This window comes from Camelus ferus, chromosome 25 (genome assembly GCF_009834535.1).
Source record: "Camelus ferus isolate YT-003-E chromosome 25, BCGSAC_Cfer_1.0, whole genome shotgun sequence".
NCBI classification, from domain to species: Eukaryota; Metazoa; Chordata; class Mammalia; order Artiodactyla; family Camelidae; genus Camelus; species Camelus ferus.
In genome coordinates, this window is record NC_045720.1 from 32,716,429 (window position 1) to 32,740,959 (window position 24,531).

At 43.8% G+C, this 24,531-nt stretch overlaps 1 protein-coding gene and 1 long non-coding RNA gene across 2 annotated transcripts in view; one reads left to right on the forward strand and one right to left on the reverse strand.

Moving 5' to 3' along the window:
* Positions 1 to 24,531, reverse strand: part of CPQ (carboxypeptidase Q) — a 389,854-nt gene that overhangs the window by 16,359 nt on the left and 348,964 nt on the right.
* LOC116659894 lies at positions 5,113 to 16,770 on the forward strand. Its single transcript, XR_004315268.1, has 3 exons — positions 5,113 to 5,512; positions 10,434 to 10,521; positions 16,545 to 16,770. It is a non-coding gene; the product is annotated as an uncharacterized LOC116659894 (long non-coding RNA).

Genomic DNA, 24,531 nt, shown 5'->3' on the forward strand with positions numbered 1-24,531 from the left:
CAAATACGAATTAAAGTTTCAACACAGACAAATACCTCTGGTATTTGCTCTGCAGTCCAGCCACGTGTTACCATCACTGCTGTTCTGTCTTGGGAGTAGTCCTTCCTCATGTGCCTGAAGGGCTCTCTCTCTCAGTCCTGGATTAAAACGGCCAACTCTCAGGTGACCCCAGCTGAGACATTGGCATGTTTTGAAGTTCATGTCTTGTAAATGTTTAATGATAGTCTTCAGAGGATAAAGGGATAAAGAAGCAATTAAAACTCACTCTCTTGACTGGATACTGTGATTAAATTACACTCTGGTGCCTTACTGTGGCTTTTGATGTAGTACCACAGTGCAGGGGTCTGTATGCTATCACTGATCTAAGTAATCCCCCACTGATGAACATGAGAGAACAGAATAATAACGCATCAGTCATCATTTCTGAATCACCTAACAGCATCCACTCTATGAAGAGTACTTTGAATTTAAATCATCTTTCTTTCAGAAGAAAAATCAATGCTTTTGTTTTCTTATCTACCCGAACGACATTTCTGAGGAAAGAAGGGGCTGGATTTGCATTCCCCTCTTTTTAGAGTATGAGAACCAGAGAACCAGAGAGTAAATCATTTGCTTGATATCATACAGTGACACAGTGCCCAAGAGAATCCTGGACCCTGGAACACCAATCTTGAAATATTTCTGATAGATCAGGGTTAGCAAAGTAGTTCTGTAAAGGGTTGGAAGCTAAATTATTTCAGATTTGGTGGGCCACACAACTATTCTGTGGCAACACAACTATTCAACCCTGCTGTTGTATCATGAAAGCAATCATAATGTATAAATGTAAATGAATGAGCATGACCGGTTACGATGACTGACTCTATCTAGAAATAGATGTAGATATAGGTGTCACACAAAGCAGGTGAGGGGCCGGACTTGGCCCACATATAAAAGTCTACCAGCCCTTGCATTGAATCATGACCATGTTAAATGCTACCTTGGGCTCTAAGGGACACTACATGACAATGGAATGTGACATATGTACAATTTTCTTACATCATCACTTGGTCTTCTCAAGAACCCTGCTAGGTGAGCTATGGATGAATGACTTTCCATTCCATATATGAGAAGACTAAGAGGCTAGCTCACCCATCCAAGGCCACATGGTAGTAAATGCAGTGTGGAGACTGCAACACGAGTCTCCTGGCTTCAAATATTTCCCCCCTGCTAGCTGTTCCGTAAGAAATTCTTACCTACACTTTCATTTTCAGATGAGAAAATGCCTGGATCTGGGGAAGCAGAATGACTTGTCTGGGGTCAATGGTGTGTTAGTGACTGAGCCTGGACTACAACTGCCATCTGTTGGCTTCCGGGCTGTTCCTTCATCCCTTCCCATTATTGTGGACATTTTCCAGAAAAAGAAGGTATAACTAGGTATGTACATTGTATTTCATTCTTTAAACTCCCTGAAATGACACCATTTTAGAAATGATCTCTTTGATGTGCCAAACTGTATCCAGATACTGAATAATGATTTGTGATGCACTTTATGTCTTTGACTACCTAATATTTAAATTCTAATCTGGGTTATAAAATTCTTACTGGCTCACTGCAGTACCTTTCATTTAATTTTATTGCTGACGATTACATGTTCAATCATAGTACTTAGTTATCTCCTCCAATCCAGGGAACGTGTGACTCAGAAGGAAAATAAATTGACAAAGAGGACTCCTTGGTTTTAACCAGCACTTGGAAAGGAATTACTGAGCAGGAATCACGGTGATTTCTAGGGTGTCTTCTAGCTCTGTTAGAACATGGTAGACGATAAGGTGACTAGTTGCCCTGCTTTGCCTGGGACTGAGAGGTTTCCTGGAATGCAAGACTTTCAGTGCTAAATCCAGAAAAATCCCAGGCAAACGGTCCCTTTGATTGCTAATTAATATGCATTGAATGAATTGACCATTAACCATAACTCTGTATGACTGGAGGTAATGTTCTCATCTGGAAAGGGACTAAGGACAAGAACAGGATGGCTGTCTGGAGAATCAGCAACACTTGAGCATGAGACGGCCTCATGATTTTCTAGAAACATCTAACAATATGAAAACTAAGTATACTATCAAAGCATGTTTGTGAAAGAATAGCCCACTGACAAATATAAATCAGCCTGGATTTTATTACTGCTACATTTCCCACTCATTGGTGAAAATCGGGTAATCTGTTACTTACTCTAAGAAACACACACACAAAGAGCTTTTAGCTCCAACTATAACAGAAGGCATCTGCTGCACAGGGAAAACCACCCACAATCTACTGGTGATCATCAATTCCCAGACTCCACAGAACATCCAGTTGCCAGCACAGGATACGCAGCAAAGCCCGGGAGATGGTGCCAAGTTTCCAAACTCTGGATCTGAAGCCATAGGACAAATGACACCTTCCTGAGATTTCTCCTAGGCCTCCTGCCATTGCTACCTTCTTCTGACAGCTCTGGTTTTGCACACTTGGGCTGGCTGAGAAGACCTGTTCTGGATTTCCCAGCTTTGGGGTTTCAGGTGGTCCCACTATAGTCCCAGTCTCTCAAAGGTCCCTTTGTTACCAGTGGAGTTAACATTCCTGCCAAGGGGCTTTGCCGGCACCACAGGTGTCGGCCACTCTCCCTGCCCTGGAGGATGTGAAAGGTAAATACTAGAAGGATCCACGCAGTCCAGCAATGGAACAGTTGCTACCCAACTAGCTGGGGTTGAAAACCACAGGTGACTGAAAGCTTTGGAAAAAGCAATGTTGAAGGGTTTTCAGGCTTTTCCTATAGAAACGCCCACCTCTGAAAGCCTTATTCTAATTTCCAGTTACATCTGGTGACTGTTTATTTAAGAACTTGGCTATACAGTTCAGTTGAAATATACATCAGTGAATTCTGTTGCCATTACAGGCTGGCCAAACCCAGCAGTGAGGCTGGCTGGGCCTTATTTCGGAGTCTGAGTTAGCATCTGCACGGGCCAGTCTCCCTGACCATCAGACTGTCCTACAGCCCTCAGCCACCTCAGTTCACAGGGGATGGGACTACCCTGGTTCCACGTCCTCTCAGGCCACCAAGAACCTGCGGTTCTAGAGAGCTGACTGTCTCTGACATTTTTCTCCTTAATCCTTACTTTGGCCTTCACTTTTTCTATTTCCTTCGTTGAGTCCATTCATTACTCAAGTGCAACATCATTTCTTTTCCTGTCTCCTGTCTTCCCTTCTGCTGCTTCCTTGACCCTCTCTCCCTGTCCAATTTATCTCCTGTCATCCTCTCCCACTTTTCTTTATTTGCCTCTCTCCTTTTAACTGTCCTTGTCTTTCTGACCTAATTTCTCTGCCTCTTCTGCGACTTGTTTCTTGTTTTCCACTTGGGATTCCTTTAAGCATTTTAAAAACCAATTATTACCATGTTGCTTCATTTTCAGTAAAGTTGATTTTGAAAGTGGAAACTCCATTTCCTTAGCATGCTATGGCAGAGAGGTAAAGACATAAATTACCGAGAGCCGGCTGAAATGGGGAAGAGAAAGCCAATTTGTAGCTCTGTGCCAGAATGAATACGAAGCAGGTGGCAAGGGGTAGGAACACACACCTCTATCCAGCTTTGCACACACTGTACTCATCAAATATAGACAGCCTGTCCAGGCCAGGAGGAAAATCAATTTCTCCTCACTGAATGCCAAATGAAGGCTGTCTAAGTCAGGTACTGATCCACTATTTAAAGAGAACAAATTCAAAACCGGCACAGAGCTTTTTGAAATTGCTATGAGTCCAGTTTCAGAAACATGAGTACCCGAGTCAGCCGAGGGTATTCCTCCAGGGGGGGCTGGTGTCTGCCCGGCAGTCCAAGTGCTCTGCTGTGGTCTCCAGATCCCCGCACGTCCTGCTAACACAAAATCTAAGCCACACAGGCCCACTGGCTCGAATAAAGGTGCTTCAGGCTGATAAGCTTTCAGTAGCTTCCCCGAGTTTTCAGCAGCCTCAGCCTCACACCTGCCAGTATTGCTTTTGATTACAAAACACAACAGTTGGGCAGTCCAGGTAGCAGTAATTATCTCGGTGATTAGACTCTGTCATGCACTGTATACTCAGGGCCCTGGGCTTCTGTGGAAACAGAAGAGGCACCTGGAGTTTCTTTAGAGCACTTGGCCTCTTCCAGTGAGCAGGTCGCTAATAAGCTCTTCCCGAAGCAATGAGAAGGCAGATCACCTCTCCTTTCACACCTCCTTCCTCCCCTTTCTGGTTCAGCAAATTTCAGTTGTGTTGCAGGACGAAAAAAGGAAAGAGAAAGCTGTAAACAAGAAGAAGAAGGGATGGAAACTGTCCAGGAAGAAATCCAGTTTCTGTCTTGTGCTCTGTGCCTTTCAAAATGGAAATGCTACGCTCATTAAAGTGCCCATTAAGCAAGCAATACAGGGAAAATGAGATGGGGTTTAGGAGGCTCGGAGGGAGGGGAAGAGGCAGGTCAGAGAGAGGAAACAAGAGGATGGCGTTGTTTTTAAAGGAGATTGCAAAACGTTCAACCAGGGAAAAGAGATGCCTGCGCACATTTCACTGGAGCCTGCAGGAGAGCACCACTCCAGCACTGACGGCTGGCAACAGCGTCCGCATCACAGCCACACAAAGATCTGTCGGCGTCCAGCAAGACAGTGGCATCTAGTGACGGTGTAACCTCCCTGCAGTGCGTTCCTCGCCCCGGGAGGAGGTGTGACTAAATACTTGATATGGTGACTTGATGTGAAGAGATCAGATCTGTGATAGTAAACATGGTTACCTAGCAGTCAAAACAGGGACACAGAGAAGGGAGAAGAGAAAACACAGACTACCCACTGTATGCCAGGTCCTTCCATATATGCTGACTCACTTGATCCCTGGTGCGGTGGGTATTAGCCGGCCTCACTCACAGATGAGGAAGAAAGGCTCAAGAAGATGTAAATAACCCGAGTTCGCACAGCTGCTCCACAGTAGAGCCAAAATTTGAGGACAAACCCCGTATGACTTCCACCCAGTCATGCTGCCTTACAAGAACACAGTCTCAGGACCTTCCAGGAAGGAAACCAACCCTTGCGGCTCACCAGCCATATGCCAGCTCTTTTGTAACATGCTCTCACATTCTTCATCTCCTATAATTTCAGCTCCACCAACATGCAGGTGATTTGACAGACAAACAGCACGCGGTCTCTTCAAAAAGACAATTCAAATCCGCACCACTGCAATTACACAAATCTGGTGCCTGGGGTTGGGAGTGTTATGAAATCCCCAGCATCTGGCACCCCCTCGTGAACAGGGGAATCTCATTTGAAAACCAGAGGAAAGGCTTTGGAAAGAAACAGGAGAGAGACCCACAGGAGATTTCTGGGCTGCGCACGCACCGCTTTCACGACGGATGCTTCTGCTGCCCCTCCGGATGGAGCCGAGACACACAAACTCCGGTGGGAGGGGGCCCAGCTCTTCAGGACAGATCTGACTTCCTACAGTCTAGAAGACGATTTCAGAATCATCGGCAGCCCAGGTGAGAAGCCACTAGGAGGGTTCTTTCCCTGGAACGTTAGGCTTCCTTAGATGATCACAGCTAATGTTTATCGAGCACTTGCCTGTGTGTACTAGGCAGCGTTCTAAGCACCTACATGTTATCTCATTGCACTGCATGAGAATCCAGAGGTGGGTATGCTCATCCCGACTTCGGGTAGAGAGATTAGATAGCTTGCCCAGCCCCACTCAGCTGGGGATGCATCCAGGTGTTTGTTCCAGGAATTGACACTATGCTGCTTCTACCAAGCCTTTTGCAAATTGGGGACTCAGTCTGCTCTCATAGAATTCTGTCATTATCAGGTGAACCTGGTGCCTATTTTCTCCTGTCTGTTATTTGCTTTCTATCCTATAATTGCTTCTCACCACAGATTTCATGCATTCACCTTCCTACCTCACTCCAAAATACATTAAAGTCCTGTTTATGTTTCTTCCATCTTAAAAAAACAACTGGACAAAAAAAAAAGTTCCTTCTGTATAGCACAGGGAACTATATTCAATATCTTGTAATAACCTTTATGAAAAAGAATATGAAAGTGAATGTATGTATATGTATGACTGGGACATTGTGCTGTGCACCAGAAATTGACACAATGGAATATTACTCGGCCATAAAAAAGAATGAAATAATGTCATTGCAGCAACACGGATGGATCTAGAGATTATCATACTAAGTGAAGTAAGTCAGACAGAGAAAGACAAACATGATATCATTTACATGTAGGACCTAAAAAAGTGACACAAATGAACTTATTTACAAAACAGAAGCAGACTCACTTCTTGGGTAACCATAAGAAAACAAACTTATGGTTACCCAAGGGGAAAGGGGGTGGGAGGGATAAATTAGGAGTTTGGGATTTGCAGATACAAACTACTACATACAGAACAGATAACAATAAGTGCTACTGTGCAGCACAGGGAACTGTATTCAATAGCTTATAATAACTTATAATGAAAACAAACATGAAAAAGAACATATATATATATATATGTATAACTGAATCACTATGTTGAACACCAGAAATTAACATAACATCATAACTCAACTCTACTTCAATTAAAAACAAAAACAAAAACCCCCCAAAACACCCATTCTTCCACCCCACACCCCATCTAGCCACTGCTCCATCTCCTCCTTTCATAGCCAGACCTCTGGAGGGAGTTCCTTTGTTACCATCTTTATTTCCTCATTTCCCACTCACTCTTAAATCTCCTTTATCCCCGGTATTCCCCAAAACTGCATTTGCCAACTACGCCTTTCTGGGTGGAGCAGTGTCCTTCTGGGACATGAGACCTGGCTGACCGCCCCTCCTTCCCTTGCGTTCTCTCAGGTGATCCCCACTCCTGGCTTACCGCCTCCCTGGATGCCCCTTTTCAGTCTTCCCAGTAGATTCCTCTCCATCTGCCCACTCCTTAGTGTCCTCAGCCCTCCCTTGTCCTGGGCCATCTAACCCATTCTCGCTGGAGTATGACCATCGAGTACTGAAGACTTACACCCCCCAGCCCCGGCCTCTCCTGAGGCTCAGACACATATCAAACTACCTCAAGGACATCCCTAGCCTGAAGCTCCTGTGTTCCCTTCGTCTGTGAACGCACCACCCTAATCCAAGCCTGAACCCTGGCCTCCTCCTTCACCCTTTCCTCTCCCTCAGCTCTCACATCACACCACCAGGCTGTGATGCCACCAGTCCACCCATCTTCTCCGGTCACCTGCCACCCCTCCTGTTGAGCCGCCGTCATCCCTGGTCTGGCCTCCCCGCCTGTTCCGACTCTGCCCTTCCAATCTGTGCTGTCAAAGCTGCTGCCAGAGTGACCTTTCTGAACACGACAGGGGCGCTCTCTCTCTTCTCCTTGAGCCTGTGAATGGCTCCCGTTGGCTATGAGAAGTTGCTCCTCCTTATCAGAACTCACGTGAAAGGCCTGTTATGATAATGTCCCTGCTTACCTTCTTGGCTTCATCTTTCACCCTCTCTCCTGCATTCTGCTTTCCACACAGAACCTCTTTCAGTTCCTCACTGTGTCCTGCTCTCACAGTTCCTACATGTTCCCACACGTGGCCTTTATGTGAAGCACCCCACTCCCACACTCACATCTTTCAGCTGGCTTTGGGGTAACTCTGACTGGCTTAAATGTCACCTCCTCTTTGAAGCCTTCCCAGACCTCCTGAGCCTGGACTTAGTGCTCCTTTCGAGTGTCCTGACAGTGCCTTGTACTTTCAGTAAGATGGCAGTCAGGACCCTTTTCTGTCCTTGAGTATCCATGTCTCCTAGGACATACAAGCTGCAGAAGTAGGCGCTGTTTCTGTCCTGGCTATTGTTGGACTTAACTCCTAACACAGTGTCTAGTGAAAAACGTGAAAAACAATTAAAATGGTGTTAAGTATTTTTAAATGAATAAGCGTACTTTTTAGGGACTAAGCAGCAAGGAGAAAGGGAAGTAGTATAACCAGGTGACAAGATGACCAGAAGGGCCAAGTGGGGAGACATGGGAAGGTCACATTCCTGGGTACTCCTGCTCACATTTTCCAGTATTAAAAATGAAGAATTTTTCTAGGGTCCAATAAAGACAATAGGAATTGAAAGAAAAGACTTTTCTTTCCAGGCTGTCCCTCGGGAAGACAGCTGGGATGGCTGCCCAGAGTCTATGACGGAACAGACAAGGTGCTGGTTTGTTTTGCGGGAGAGTGAGAGGGAGCCGAGCGAAGAAAACCTGGAGGGTTGTTAGGCCCCCTCTCTGGTCTTGTTCAAGACATCTGCCAAGTGTAAGCCCACTGTTTCTCTGTCTCCCTTGGAAAGTGAGCAGCCTGTGCTGACGGTACGAGGCAGGGCCCTATTACTCACCGCCTTCCCACACACCCAGAGGCCTGAATGCTTTAACATGGGCTCTTGAATGCAGCTCAAGCTCTCGACTGCCTGGTGAGTGATGAAACATGGTCTGAAGCCATTTATCGTTTCAAGATGATAGCAGGAGGCAGACAGTGCTGGCTAGAAGTGGGGTGGCTCATTTTGAGCAAGAAATGTCAAAAAAAAAAAAAAAGAGGTTCTGCATAGCAGCTGGCCCTCTGGAACGTGGCCACTGACATCTAGGGTACACTTGTCACGCAGGGGCCCTGGGATTCCCCTGTTCATCTAGCAGCCCTGGAAGCTAGGGTGGGGGCTAGCACCATCCCCTGGGGAGATGGTAATAATTCACAGGAGAGGAGAGTTACTGGAGGATGAAGCAGCTGGGAAAGCATCATAGAGATACCGGCATTTGTTCCAGGTCTTGAAGACTTAGCTTTTAGGAGGGAAAAAGAGAGGGCAATCCAGGTAAGAATTTTCCCCACACTGTGGGAAAAGGCATGGAGGAGGATATGAACAAGGCACGCCCAGGGAATAACGATTAGAGTAGCCTGGCTGGAGAGGTGGACTCCCATCGTAGACTATTGGGTGTTAAGACAGGACAAAAATATCCTGCAGTGTTCCACAGGTAAGATCAATAGCTCATTTACCCGGCTTCAAAAGGCTGCAAATAGCTATTTTTTATGTTGGAAAAGAAATCCAATAATTTGTATCACTTGCTGCTATGAATCTGATAAAAAGCCTTTCCTGGAGACTGTAACAAATGGCCACGGGAGCCCTGCATTCAAGCAGCAGCACTGTAACACTCTGCCGGGAGAGTTAGATCACACTGATTTTGTTGGGCCACTCGGTTGCCTGCACAGAATTCCGAGTCCCTGCCTCCTTCTCAGGGTTCCATTTTATTCTGGTTTGGGCAGATTCAGAGAGAGCCAGCTCTCAGGAAGGCTGGACCGGGGTGTGCAAAGACAAATGAGGCACAACTGCAGTCCTTAAGAAGCTCAGGTGGAGAGGGAGATAAAATGCTCTAATCACGCAGGGCAACGTGTGAAGGACAAGCACGAACGGCACAAAAGTGAGAGATGGATGTGGAGCAACCGGAACGCTCATTCACTGCTGGCGGGAATGTGAAGAATGGGGAGTGATGAAGCCGCTCGGGAAAACAGTTTGGCAGTTTCTGACAAAGTTAAACATGTCCTCAGACCCAGCAGTTCCAGCCCTACATATTTATTTTCCCAGGGGGGAGAAAAATCATGTATCTACAAAAAACATTTGTATAAGAATGTACACAGTAGATTTATGCATAAATACAAAAAAAAAACTGGAAAAAAAAAGAAGCTACCTGTATATTTAACAGGAACATGGATAAACAAATTGTGGATAGAAAGTCCTCAGCAATCACATAGAATGAAGTACTGATAAATGCAAGAACATGGGTGAATCTCAAAACATGATGTCATGCTAATGAAACAGAACACAATCCTCTGTGTTTATTCCATTTATATGAAGTTCAAGCACAGGCAAAATTCACCTCTGGTGACAGAAATCAGAGTATCAGTTGTCTCTAGAGGTGGGGTGAGGTTGGAGGGTCCTGGAAAGGAAAATGAGGACCCTGTCTGGGGTGATGGAAATGTTAATATTGATCTGGGTGGTGGTCACCCAGGGGGACGTGATTATCAAACCGGGTGCATTTTACTGTTCATCAATTATATCTCGGTAAAAAATAAAACAAAACAGGCGCTGGTAAAGGACTGCATGGTTCATGGAAACGCTGTCTTGAGAAGGCTTCAGAGTGCAACCGTCAAAGTGTGGCTGGGGGAAAGGCAATCCAGAGAGGGGGGAAGCGGGGAGATAACAGGTAGGGAGCTGGGAAAGTGTGTTGTGGGTCTCAGGAAGGGTTATGTCGGCCACGGGAGGTAAGGCCAGAAAGGTGGGCCGAGGTCATAACAGTGGGTGGGGTGGGAGGAGCAGAAGCACTGTCTATGTGCCATGAGAGTCACCAAGAAAGAGAAGGGAAATAGCATAATAATTTGAAGGCATTAAAAAACTGAATTTTTTAAATTTTAGATTTGATTGTAGCATGTGTAGCCCAAAGGGCTGAATCACCGTGGAAGAGACACTGAAGAGGGGAGACCATTCATAGAACACGGCTCTGGTAAGCCATGGATGGTTCACACCTGCTACCTCTCTGTCAGGAGAGAAGGTAGAGGACTGAGTGAAGCTGTGGAAGGCGGGGAGCATGAGAGCTCATGACGGATGTCCTCTAGTGTCTCAATACAGCAGGAGGAGAGACTTTCACTGCAAGTGGCGAAGAGGTAGGGCTGAGGTTGAGTAGCACAGAAAAAGTTCAGACCTGGGCGCTGTAGAGAACTGGAAAGGGGGTTTTCCTGAGATGAATGGACAGTTCTGAGAGTTACACAGCACGGACTGATCATGGAGATAACTGGCCAGGCTGGGGACTGGCAAGGCATGGAGAATGACAGCATACAGGGTGGCTACTGAGAACACATGGGAGATGGGTCATGGCTAGAGGGTGGGGATGAGCTAGGGCAGGGCCAGTGGAGATTGCAGAAGGGTCAAGGTCTGGCTGTCAGGAGGAAGAGGAGCAAGTCCAGGAGGCATAGGAAATTTGGTAAGTATAAGGCAGTGTTGATCAGTGAAAGGGGTTTATGAGTCAGGATGTTTGAAGGAGAGCAGTTCTGAACGATGGTGAGTTCCAATGTATCCATCGTATGCTGCTGGATGCGATGAATGGGGATGACATTGAGCATGCTAGTCAGGAGTCACTAGGATGATCGCAGAAGACGTGGAAAGGGAGAGTGAGCCAAGGGCTGAAGTCCTTGAGAAAACGTGTTGGAGTTCCCCCATTTACAAGTTCCTCTCCCTAGGTGAAGCGGAAGTTGACCTTGAACTTTGGTTACAAAATACTGTTTTAAATCCTATGCTATTGGCTATATTTAACTCCTTTTATTCTGTGAAGTTGAAACTGCTTCAGGTTTAAAGCTGATCTTTACCAAGTCTCTATGAATAACACAAAAGTGGTTTTTATTCTCATTTTACAAAAGAGGAGCCTTACTTCAGTGCCCCTCCCCACAGCTTTCTTTCTAATCAGGGTAGGATTTGGGTACATAAATGTCATGGCTGAAATCACTTGACTATTCAGAAAGTGATTGCATTAGACAAAGGGCACAAAATGTCATAAGTTTCAGTGTCTGAAAGTAAATCACAAGTTTTGACACTTAAAAAATAAAATTTATGAGAAGAAAGGAGTTTTTTGTTCTTATTTATCTTTCCAGTTCTTCTATTGATTTTTTTTTTATTGGAATAATTCCTTCAAACACTTAAAAATCAAAATTCTTATTTAGGGACTCCCAGACTCCCACTTCAAGAAATAAAGGCCACTGGGAGCTTTGGGGTCTATCATGAGTCAGAAAAAAACGGCGGCAGAACTGTTTCTACTACTTACTGACTGTGTGTCTCCTGACGAAATACTGCCTCTCTGTGCCCCAAGTTCCTCAAGCAGAATTTATGCAAGTGAAGGAGCTGTGCAAGGTTGGAATATAAGTGTTTAGTATACTAAAAAAGAAAACCAAAAAAAAACAGTGAATAGTTAGTGGGTCCTTAAATAGAAATTAAATTAACAACAACAAAGTCAACTCTGACCTGAAACAGCACTCGGGCAAGGAATTCCTAACCAGGGCTCTTCCAGAGACGAGCACTGATTAAAGAGAGGGGACCTTCCACACGCTCCCAGCACCACATCGACTTCCTCACCAGCATCACACCCACATGCTCTGTCTTCCCCTTGTTACCACAGACGAACAATTCAAGCTGATACCCAAAGCCAGTGTCTACATTTTGGCATTGGCTCCTCTTTCCTTCTGCCCACTCGGAGAATTGCTTTGGTCATTCTTTTCTCTTCCACATCGTCTAGTCACCCCTCTCTACTAGACTGTCCTCATGAGCAAATAAACACATTATTTCTCTATCTTAAAAATCATTTTTCTCTGCTCCATTTCCCCACCAGCTCAGACAACCAATGAGAAGGTCCCTGCCCTTGGCTCTGTTCCTTAAAAGGCCATGTTCTGGTCCTTCTCCAGCCACCCGTTTCCCTACAGGGTGAGGAGTCTGTTGGGCCAAGAAATGCTCACCCAGAGCTGATGCTTCCTGCTTCCTAAACCAGACTCTGGGTATCTCACACCCCACATGGTCCTTAGCCCTTTACAGGGTGTTCATAGCCCTCTTATCCAATTCATCTTCCCTAGGGTAGACCCTGCTGCAAATGTACACACTCCTCAGCTCAAGTGATATTTAAGAGATGGTCTTTGTGAGAGTATGGGCAAAGCTTGGACATGCAGGCTGGGGTGTTCCCACCCAAGCACACCAAGCCCCTCATGGTATGGGATGGAGCTGGGGTTTAGAAGGGAAGGGATCTGGGCTACAGGCTCTTTCCCTGTGCCTACCAAGTTATGGCGTGGAACTCCAGAGTCCGAGAATTTTAAATCTGAACCTGGCTTTCCAGGTTCTTATGAAAATATATTCATCAGTGTAGTGGAAATAACATATTTTTAAATAGTTTGTTAGTTGATATAGAAATTTTACATATTGAAAGTGTTATATGAGTCATTATGGCAAAGAGAATTTATGGCCAAACCAAGACACAGCTGGAAAGAATGTGTGATTGATTAGTGATGTCTGCTTTGAAGTAAGAATAAGAAAGTCGTAGGCGTGCTGTGCACTTGCCAAAACCTGCCACACAATCAGCTGTGGGCAGAGCATACCGCCCAAATTTGTTTTAAGACAGTGCCATCATCTCTGGAACCATTCCTACTCTGTGAGTAAGTAGTTTTCACTTCTGCTTCTTCGATAGTTCCTTTAACTGACAACCAGTGAATCTTACTTTTTGCCTCTAGGCATTCTCAGAAACAATGACTTTAATTTGAGAATATATTTGAAAAGAAGTTTAAATCAATGTTTGTCAAGTTCTCCAAAGATAAGGAATGTTACGCATACTAAGAATCATTAACAACAATGAGCTTTGTCCCACATTCTGCAACAATGCAAGTGCAGTTGAGTATTATTCTAATCAAGTTCCTTCACTGACTCAGTGAATGACTGGATCTTTACTTCCCACACATCACTTTGTGAAATGAAGTTTTACAATTAATAACAATTTAAAATAATTGCACAGATCTAACATTACAATCACTTCTAAAACATACTTAGGAATCTTAAAAGAAATTTCTCACTTGTCCTATTTTTGAAATTATTCAATAAGCCATCACTAGATTTCATCTTTTTACCTATTTCTTCCCAGGCACACATCCTAGGGCCATTCTAGGAACGATTTTTCCCACTCTAAGAAAACCGCACAATCAAAAACGCAACCCAGAACATAGTTTTCATCAATAGTAACAGAAAAAATGCCGTCTTTTAAATAGCTTTTCACCTACTGAATATTCTTGATTTTTATAGTATTATAGTATTATTCCCAAATAGAGATATTAAATGAGATAAATGGTAGAGCTAGGTTGGAAATCCAAATGGTGTGACGGAGTGCAGACTCCCATGCCTCACCTGCCAGGTTTCTAGTACATCGCCATGTGATCCTCTGACCCGACTGAAGCCCGCTTCCCCACTGCCCCATGGTAACTCCCTTTCTCCTTGTTTGTATTATAACCAAAATGAACAAGGGTGGAGTTGAACCCATCAAAAACAAAACAAAACAAAACAAAACAAAACAAAACAAAACAAAACAAAAACAAGCAAACAAAAAAAAACCCCCACCACTTTTCCCTCCCAAGTCTGATAGGAAGTGATCAGAGACGGAGTTTTAGGACTTCTTCCAGAGAATTCATTTTGGAAAATTTGGCATCTTGAATGTTTTTAAAACTTGGTTTAAAAAGATGCTTGGTTACTGTGTTAAATTAAACTTATATTTAACAACATAAGGCAGTCTTCTACACAAACTTTCCTTCTGAATTTTGTATACACACACACACACACACACACACACACACACACACACACACACACACATCTCTCTCTCAAGGAATCATGAGATACCAGTGGCTGTTTGTGGGATCTGATTTGCAATAATTGTCCTCTTTTCCTTAAGGGAGGACATGAGAAGGGGAACTTAGGACTACAGCCTATTCTTCTGGCTATCTAAGGTCAAACTTCCTCCAGAAGCATGTGATGCACCCCTGGGACAGCCAGGTCCACTGGATGAGTGTGAGAGCTCACCTTGTGCCAGGGAACACAGGGAGTTTGTGTCACACCTCAGAACACACTCTAAAGAGAACCTTAGCAATAAGCAGGGGTATGGCACAAGGCTATACTAGCTAGACTTATCTCTCAAAATTAATCCCAGGGATGTTTATAAAAGGTTTCTGAACCTTTTGAGACAGAGAGTGTCCCTGGAGGAACAAGCGGGCTTTCTGCAGAGTTGTTGTCTAGAGCTGACGTGGAGAGGGGAATACGCCTTCTCTCTGAAGCACCTAGAAGCCGTCTGAGATGGAGAAAGGCTCTGGAGAGAGCCTTTTGGAGTTGACGCTGGGACATGACATGGTAAGACTGGCCCCCAATAGACGGAGCATCTTGAGAGCAGAGACTGCCCGGTTTGTGATTGACTCCCCAGGACCTAGGACAGTGACTGGCTCATGGTAGGACCTCCATTAATGCTTCTGAAACTGAACTAAATTGGAAACAGCTGCAGAAAGCCCGGATCAAGGAAAAAGCAGGGAGTGCAAAGTTGAGAAGCCTGTGTTGTGTGTGTATTTCCAGCGCTCTTCACCAACCTATTATGAGGCCCAACTGATATCCGAGAGTGGGGCAGGGAGACCTTGAAACTTTCAAAATATGCAGAATAACCAGAATAATGAAGAGGATAAAGGCTGAAGGTGACATTTCCTAGCTTCTCTGGACCCAGACAGGGCGATGTAACTTGCTCTGGGCAATGGGATGTGGGCAGAGGTGATATGTGTTACTTCCAGGCCTGGCTCCCAAAAACCCTCTTGTAATCCGCCATGCTCTCTTTTCCTTCCTCTCTTTCTGAATATACACCAAGGTTTCGGTGGAGGACTTCAAGGGTGTGAGGCCTTAGGGCACAGCAAGGCCGGTAGATGGGAGGAGTCTGAGTGCCTGAATAACTGTGTGGGGCACAATATCTCCTTCCAAACACTGGTCCCCACTGGATTGTGACACAGACGAGAATGAAATGTTTCACTGTTAAGTCACTGAGATGGGGCTGTTTGTTGCAGCTGCCAGCATTACCACCCTGACTAATACAAAGCCACTGAATTCTATGTTAGTTATAGGGACCTTGAATCCTCTGATTCTTGACAGAGCACAGGGCTAGAAAAATGGAGGTCACAATCACGTACATGTTTGCATATGTGTATACGGAATCACAAATTTCTTAAACATTTCCCATATGCAAGACATCAAATAAATAGCAAGCAAGGCATTTCAAAATGATTCTTGGTGTACTCACACACAAGGAGTGAGTCTGAGGTTGACATGTTCACCAAGTGGTCATGTCAGGGTTGGCCACTACTGGCTTCAGGTTGCCTACGATCACTAACTATTTTTCCTAAGAAAATATATACAAAAAAAGTTTTCTACTAAATAAAAGGGAATCAGATTCACTGAGTAAAAGTCCTTGCAATCTCCTGAGAACTCCACAGAGTAGAAGAGCCAAGCTCACCAGGCTGCTCTCTGGGCAGGAGACACACAACACTACAGGTTGTGTTTGAAAGGGAACTGCAGCTTTCTCAAGACTAGAGCCAGCCATAGGGTTCAAATACAAGGCCTCAGGATAGCTCAGTTCTCTCCTGGGTTGTTAAGCTACCATTCTAAAAAGAAAAACCCAACTCAACTCATTGTCCAGGGAACTGGGTGCAGATAGATGACACCAACTAACATAATATGGGAGTAGATTGAGTTCTGGGAGGGAAGCACGTGTTAGTTTAAGCTTCTGGGGCACCCTTCCTCACCCCCATAGATGCCTGCATGGTGGCAGCCAATGGATTCTGGGCCCTGAGTGACGACATTGTCTTATTCCCCTCCCTGTAGCGAGGAAAACTCTGCCAAAGTCTCTTACTTTCATTTCCTCCCTTTGCCAGGAAGCAAAGTAACAAGAAGCTGTAGTTCTACTCCCTACATCTTGTCTTTCAGATCCCATCCGCTCCCCCCGGCTCGGCCATCTTCACCCACGAGGACTCAGCTTCTCAGGCACAGATCCAAAGCCCCTTCCACCGAAACGACTTCCCTGAGTTTTCCTCAACCACACTTAAACTTCTCATTTTTCAATATCTGTATCACTTATAAGTTTTACTATTGATGAGACTTTGCCTGGTTATCATGGTGTGTTCATATCTTATTTACCTTTCTAGTTGGGAAACTTGAGAAACATTTTTTAAACTATATTTTATTCAAAGATTTAATTCAATCACAAAGTAGATATATAATAAACAATTTGAATTGACTTTGTATGATCTCTCTCTTATAGAGTAATAGGATGGAATAAAATAAGGTTAGTACCAGGACATGGAAGATATTTTCCCCATCTTTTTGTGCTCTGGACTGCTACTCCACGTGTTCAAACCCCGATTTCACTACTTAGAAGATTTCACTACTTACAAGATGTGTCACTCGGCTAAGGTACTTACATTTCCCATCTTTAGTTTTCTCACTCATTAAGATTAGTAAAACATTTAGGAAGTGCCTAGCATACAGTAAGAACTCAATAAATGCGATCACCACCACCACCACAATAATTTCCCTAGAAAATTGTTGATGATCTTTGTTGTTTTAAACAGGGATAGCAAATCCAAATGCCTTTAGGGCCCAGGTAGGTAATGGAAGTGAGTAAGGTAAAGTAGAATGTACGAGTAAAGTGAAATGGTTAAAGTTCAGAACTAGGTGGTGAGAAAAGCAAGTAGCCGATTACAACGTACGTGTAACAAACAGTATGATTAATGCTGTGTTATAGGTTTACTATGAGAATACAGAGGAGGGGTGGCAAACAGCCTTACCCACTAAACAGAAGCATAATAACAAAAACAGCAACTATAATAATTGCTAACATTTCCTGAATGAGTGTGTTAAGAAGTCATCTCAACTGAACCTTAAAAGATATGTAGAAATTAGCCAGGAGGGTTAGAAAGGAAGAATGTTACAATGGAGAAGGAGCTGTATATAAAAGGAGGTATTGTGACATTATTTAGAGTTTTTAAGGACCATCTAGTAGGATGTGACAGTCAGAGGGTCAGAGAGAAGGCGCATGTGGAAAGCTGGTAAGAGACCAGGCTAGAGAATTTGGCAGGTGTCAGGTCATGAAGGACCTTATATGCCTTGCTCAAGAGTTTTCCTAGAAAGCAACAGGAAGTCACATTTTAGGAAAACAAGTAGAAACAATGCAGTAATGAGAAATGGGAATGCCTTAAAGCACAATGAATAGAGAAGAGGCTACATTTAGAAGGTAGAACTGACATGTCTTGGGATCGCCTGAACGGAGATGGCTGAGTGAGGAAGAGGTCTAAGTCAGCGCAAAGTCCGCAGGTCTGCGTGACTCGGATGATACTCTGCTAGTCCTGGAGACGGGTTGGAGTGTGAGGGAGATAAAAATTCAGCTTTTGACATGTTGAATTTAAGCACCTGTAGGACCTCCAAGTGGTAATGCTGACTACATGAATTTTAACACCTGGAGATACAGGTTTGGGCATCTACAGAGTTATATTCTAGAAACACTGAGCTGAATATGGAAAGAAGAGTTGAAGGATGATATCTTAGACTTACTAACACTTAAGAGACCAGGACAAGAGGAACTTGAAAAGGAATGGGGAAGAGGGAAGTGCGAAACCAGGGGAGAGAAGTACACAGAAGCTAAGGAAGTAAAGAGTTCCCAGATGTGGGTGGTGCTCGACCCAAGGATTCAGAAAAATCAAGTAAAGAAAGGACTAGAATGAGCACAATTTGGCCAAAAGAAGAACCTTTGAGCCCTGGGAAATTTCTTGGTGGACTGACGGGGTGGAATTCAGACCGCAGTGCAGAAAGGGAAGAGTAGGGGAGACAAGCTTGGGTGGAAAGAACAGAAAAAGAGCTGAAGGGTCATGGAGTCATGTAAAAGTGTTCACATTTTTATTTCTGATTTATTATTTATTTTTAATTGAAGTATAGTTGATTTACAATGTTTCAAGTGTACAGCAAAGTGATTTAGTTATACATATATATGTATCTCTGTTCTTTTTCAGATTCTTTTCCATTATAGGTTATTACAAGGTATTGAATATAGTTCCCTGTGCTGTACAGTAGGTCCTTGTTGTTTATCTGTTTTATACATAATAGTGTGTGTCTGTTAATCCCAAACTCCTGATTTATTCCTCTTCCCTCTTTCCCTACCTTTAGTAACCATAAATTAGTTTTCTATGTGAATCTATTTCTGGTTTATAAATAAGTTTATTTGTATTTTTTTATATTTAATTTTTTTGGATTAAAAAAATTGTTTTAGATCATGTAAGTGCTATCATATGATATTTGTCTTTCCCTGTCTGACTTACTTCACTTAGTATGATAATCTCTAGGTCCCATGTTGCTACAAATGGCATTATTTTATTATTTTTTATGCCTGAGTAATTTCCATTGTATATATATATATATATATATATATATATATATATATACACCACATCTTCTTTATCTAGTCATCTGTCAACAGACACTTAGGTTGCTTCCATGTCTTGGCTGTTGTAACCAGTGCCAAAGTTTTTAATATAAAATATTTAGTGCTACAGACTTGAGAATATTTCATATTCTGAAGGCAAACCTTTCACAGAAGCAAAAGGAGTGAAGCTATAGGACAGAAACCATCGCTGCCAGTTTGAGGTGCTTGAGGGTCTGGAAGGGCACAGGACCCAGAACATGGCCCTGGACAGGAAGAGAGACATATACCCTACTGCAGCCTAAAGGGAAAGTGGGGATGGATGGAAAACGGAGCACGGGAGAATGTCAGCAGAGACCGTTTGGGAGAGGAAGTGACTGAGGACCAGGAGTATGAGGCCTCATCGAGGACCCAGCTGAGGTTGGAGGTCATGAATTTGCAGTGGCACCAGGTTAGTGTGTATGCAACTTTCTCAAGCAGCCTTTGGTTGCCCAGTATAGTTGAGGCAAAGAAGGCACAGGAAGGAATTGGTCCAAGATGCCCAGACGTCTGGGGAAAAAGCTCTGCTCATGAACTGTTTAGTGACTTCCTCAGCTGGAGATTTCATTATGAGTCTGAACAACTTGCAAGCTGCAAATCATCTGAGATTTTCCTAAAGCTGTGTTGAATACCAATTCATCTAGATAGACAGGGTAACCTGCAAGGGAATTGGAGCCTTTAAACGCAATTCTCTCTTGACACTTGAGAAATGAATGGAGAATTATGTGTCCAATTCTTAATCCTTGGAGAGCCAAGCACGAAAGTGTTTTATAAGAGTTATCAGAGAAGAATTTTGTTCTTTTCAGAATGCTCAATCTGTAACAAGAAAAAAAAAGAAAAGAAAAAAGGAGCAAGGAGGCTCTCACCTATGCCCCCCAGTAGAAGGGGGGACTTACCAAGGGCATTCCCCGCCTTTGTGAGGCCTCACACCTTGTGGTGCCAGGGGCTCGAGGTGTCGGCCACGACAAGGCTTTAAAGTAGAAGGCAAGGAGATCACCAACAGCGTCCCTTAAAGAATTCCGTGTTCTGATTGGCGGCTTAATCTCTCAGCAGGCTTAGTCCTCATGAAGAATCCAGAAAGGAAGAGGGGCCACTGCCCTTGGCCCAGGGTAACAAGCATGGAGTGAGGGTTCAGCCACCACAGTTCCCTAGGCCGCTCGTGTGGCACCCGGGCTCCTCCCCACACATCTTGAGGAAGGATCCCTCCCTCCCAAATGTTTCTGCAGAAGTGCCTGTTGGAAAAGGAATATGTCCCCCATACCCCTGACTCTCTTCTATGTTTATATAAAAATGAACATTTCATAGGTTTCAATCCTTATGATTCTGAGGGTAACCACAGCTGACAAGAGATCTCTGACAGATTTCAAAGGTAATGTGAGTTAAAACTAAATGTGGCACACAGTAGTCATCTTACCTATTGTCCCGTTAGTTATGAAGCAAGAAAACCCTTAGAACATTAGCTGCTTTCCCCCATAATTTTCGCAGCTCACAATTTAGTATTATGTGTCAATACCAGTATTATGTATAGTACAGGTGGACGTACGTACACACATAAACAAAGAAACAAGACAATGGTAGGAGTCATGTGCCTTGTTGGTTATTGGTTCTAGAGGTATTCACGATAACAGCAGCTTATGTGGGAGACAAGGAGTTCAGAAGGGCCTGACGTTTGATATCCATCCGTCCGTCCACCCATCTAGTCCACACTTGATAGACTTTGCCAACAGTTTTGTATCCTCTTGCTCCTCTTTGTAATTTCCCTACTGACCTACTGCTTCCTGGGGAGGCGCTCTCTTCACTCTTCTCATTCTCCCTAAAATGTCCCTAATATATAAGTTCTTAAATGCTGGGGACATGCAACTTGAGATCAGATGAACTAATCGTAAGCAAAACATGGCAGAGCTAAAGATGAATTAAAATAAAAAAACAGCACCTACGGGGAGAATCTGAAATGTTCATGACGAGACAATCATACTTCTCTAAAGCTGATTTTGTACTACAAAGACAGCTGATTGGAAAAAGAGGAGAGCAACCCCTGCCATGCAGGCACTGGTGTGACACTGACAGGAGGTGGCAGTAGGGCTGTTACAGAAGCCAGGCCACCTTGTTCCCCTGCTGGACGCATGAAGAACCTCACCGAACACCAGTGTCAGATGAGGGCATGTGGTGACTGATGAAGCGAGTCACAAGCTACTTCATAGCTCTGTGTTAAGCCCAGACTAAAACAAAGTCACTGTGCAAACCACAAGATACTAAACATCCCCTTTTCTAAGCAACATGAGTGACTGCTGCTTCTTTAATCATTACGTTAATCTCCATTTGGTTGGCCCATCCTATACATGAGATTTAAGTTACCCAGTCACTGAATTGTCCCCCTTCCAGAGAGCACCCAATCTAGAGCAAATCCCTGCTTCCTTGGACCTTCCCCAAACCCTCTTCTAACCAAAACCCAAATCCCCCAAGTCCTTTCAAACATCCTTTGGCTGAGATGTCTCATGGTTCCTCATGGATGTGTCCTGCCTCACTGCAACGAGTAATAAACCTGCCTCGCTCAATCACAGGCATCCCCCTGGCCTTGGACGAAGCAGGTTACAGGGACTCTCGCTGTAAACTGCCCTGATGTGAAATGTTCACAGTGACTGGGAAGCATGAAGTGGGAAAAGCAATGAGAGAGGTTTCTCTAGTGCGGGTGGCCAAGGATGCTTCCTTTCAAAACTTCCAATTCCAAAGAACCACTTGAGAACTTGCCCTCACTCAGTTCCTTGTCTCTTGCATCAAGTTCTGTATAAAGGCGCCCACACGCTGACTCATGATTGGGAAGCCTCTGTGGGTTAACCTGACTTTGTATCCCATCCCATGTCTCAGGCTGGGTCAGCAGCTTTTGTTATTTTGGTGAGTCAAATACGGTTGACCTCCTAGGTTCTGAGCGTGGGAAATGTAAGATTTCCAAGGGCACCGGTCAGAGGGTGGTTTAGAAACGTGACATGTAACCTGGCATCTCAACATCTTTATGGAAATGAACTGAGACGGGATGAAGTTAAAGTTGAAAGTCACGGGCAAAGTCCCCGAGGAAACAGGTTTACAGACCATCATCTAGAACTGAAAGAACTTACTATGAAACGTAAGGAAAATGCTGGGTCTTCCATGGACTGTTTGCTTTCTGGAAATCTCTTACTAATATAACTACACCACCAGGTGGAAATTAGCTTATTTCCACAAGTTGTGCCTCAACATTAGTCAGAGCACGGGTATTAGGTGGGTAGAAGGCAAAGATAATTATCTCCGCTCATACATGAGAAAACTGAGTCATGGCAATAAGTTGCTCGATGCTGCCAAAGCTCCATCAGCAGGGCATTGGAACACCAGCCTTCCCATCCCAGGACACGCTCAGTAGCCACCAAATTGCTGCCTGAGTCGAGCAGCCAGCTGGTGTCTCTTTGGTTCTGAACCTGAGAACGTTAATAAGCCTGGGAAAACACTGCCTGGATCACATACTTCTTAAGTGGCTACCATAGGTACGTGCTGTTTGAACACGTGAGCAAGGACTCAGAACCCATCCTCCTCCCCAGAGGGTGGTTCCCAGACCCCCTGCCTCTTGATCATCAGGGGAACTTAAGAAAAACGAAGAGACCAGTTCCCACCCCAGACTCACTGCCTTAGTGTTTCAGGTACGGGACTTAGGAATCTGTATTTTTCACAAACTTTACAAGAGATTCTTAATTACATTGTTTGAACACTACTCATCCAGGGTAAAGCAAGTGTTCACAAAAAGCCACTCACAGCTAAGGAAAGGATCAACACCCCGACCCCATCCCACGTTGAGTTCAATACACATTAGGAATAGTGCTGAGAAGGAAAAGTGGCAAATGTTTAATTCAGGAGTCACCGACCAAAAATTTCAGCAGGGGGGGCCCTCTTAGTTTGTATTGACTACAAAATAAATAGATCTCCAGCATAAAGGGAGCCAGGGGTTTTTCAGAGCCTCTTATAACAAAACTGCTGTTCTTATGCTCATGGGATTGCAGGGTGGGGTGGAGCAGGGATGACCCCTGTGTAATAAGCAGGAGCTGGCGGCTATTTCGATGTTAGCAGAATCTGTTGCCTTAGGTCTGATCTTGGTTGAAGCGGGGACTTATGATATATTCTGGATCATTAAAACTGCTTCTAGGCCTGCACTTCCAGGAAAGAAGCAAACATACAACATAGTGGACAGAAGCAATGCAATTTCCTTATTAGCAATGGCTGCCTAGGTATCTGGGGAGTGTAATATTATATATCATTGTTTTTTTTTTTTTTTTAAATAGAAGGGTCACCTATGAAAGTTACATCAAGCATAGCTTGGACTTCATATTTTATAGCTATGCTTCAGGCAATCTTTTTTTTTTTTTTCTGTGTATGTCGTAGCTTTAATCAAGCTGTTCTGTTAAGCTATCCATGGCTGGAATTAATCAAGTGTAATGAGAATAATGCTGCAAGCCAGTCTGTTACCCTAAAGTAGCATTTTTAAAACCAGGCCCTGGGTTCTGAATGCAGAAGTCTCTCAGGGACTAATAAAGGCAACACAAGGGAGCGAGGGGCCTGTGATCGCAGAGCTGGGACAATCACCAGCCTCTCTAGCATTTAAATCACAGTCATTCTCTCTTCTGCTGTTGAAACTGATTAAATTTCGGTTCGTCAACAACTGTATACCATTTGAAAACTCATAGCAAAATCACATGCTGGTTTTTACAAAGCCATTCTAGATTATACATTTTACAATAAGGTAACAAATTGTGCAAAGTGTCTCTTTACAGATGTCTCATTTGGGCCCTGAACGCAGTCTACAGACGCAGAAAACAGGTACTAAGTGACGTCAATGACCCTTTCAGCTCCCTTTTCCCAAATGGTCATCTTGAACACAGATGTTTACCAGGTCCTACAGATGTATAAATCAAGGTATATAGCTATTTATAAAATTAAAATTCCAGGGATCAAAGGTGAAATTTTTACATTTTACCCCACTCCCAGCTTAGTAACTAGTTTGGTGAAAATTAACTCTACTTACCTGAAATTTATTACCACTCCTTTCATCACAAGCATTTCTTCTGCAGCATCAGTATTTTTAGGGCAAACACAAAGTGTGAAATATTGTCAAGGAAGTAAGTACTTTCTCTTTTGAAATCATATTATGAAGAAAATAGGCGGAAAAAAAGCTCATTTTCTCTTTTTTTTGTTTGTTTTTAACTTCTGTTTGGATGTAAAATGTTTAATAACTGGAAGTCAAATATCTTTTGATGAGAAAAGAGATTTCCAATATTATCTTATAAACTCTGCTTGCATATCACCAGAACAAAATAATAACTGTAAGCATTTCAATTTAAAATCTGATAAAGTGCTCTAAATGTATAACTTCTTTTTAAATCAGGTACTGCAAATAGGCATTTTTTTCAAAACCAGGTACAGACTATGAATATAAAATATCCC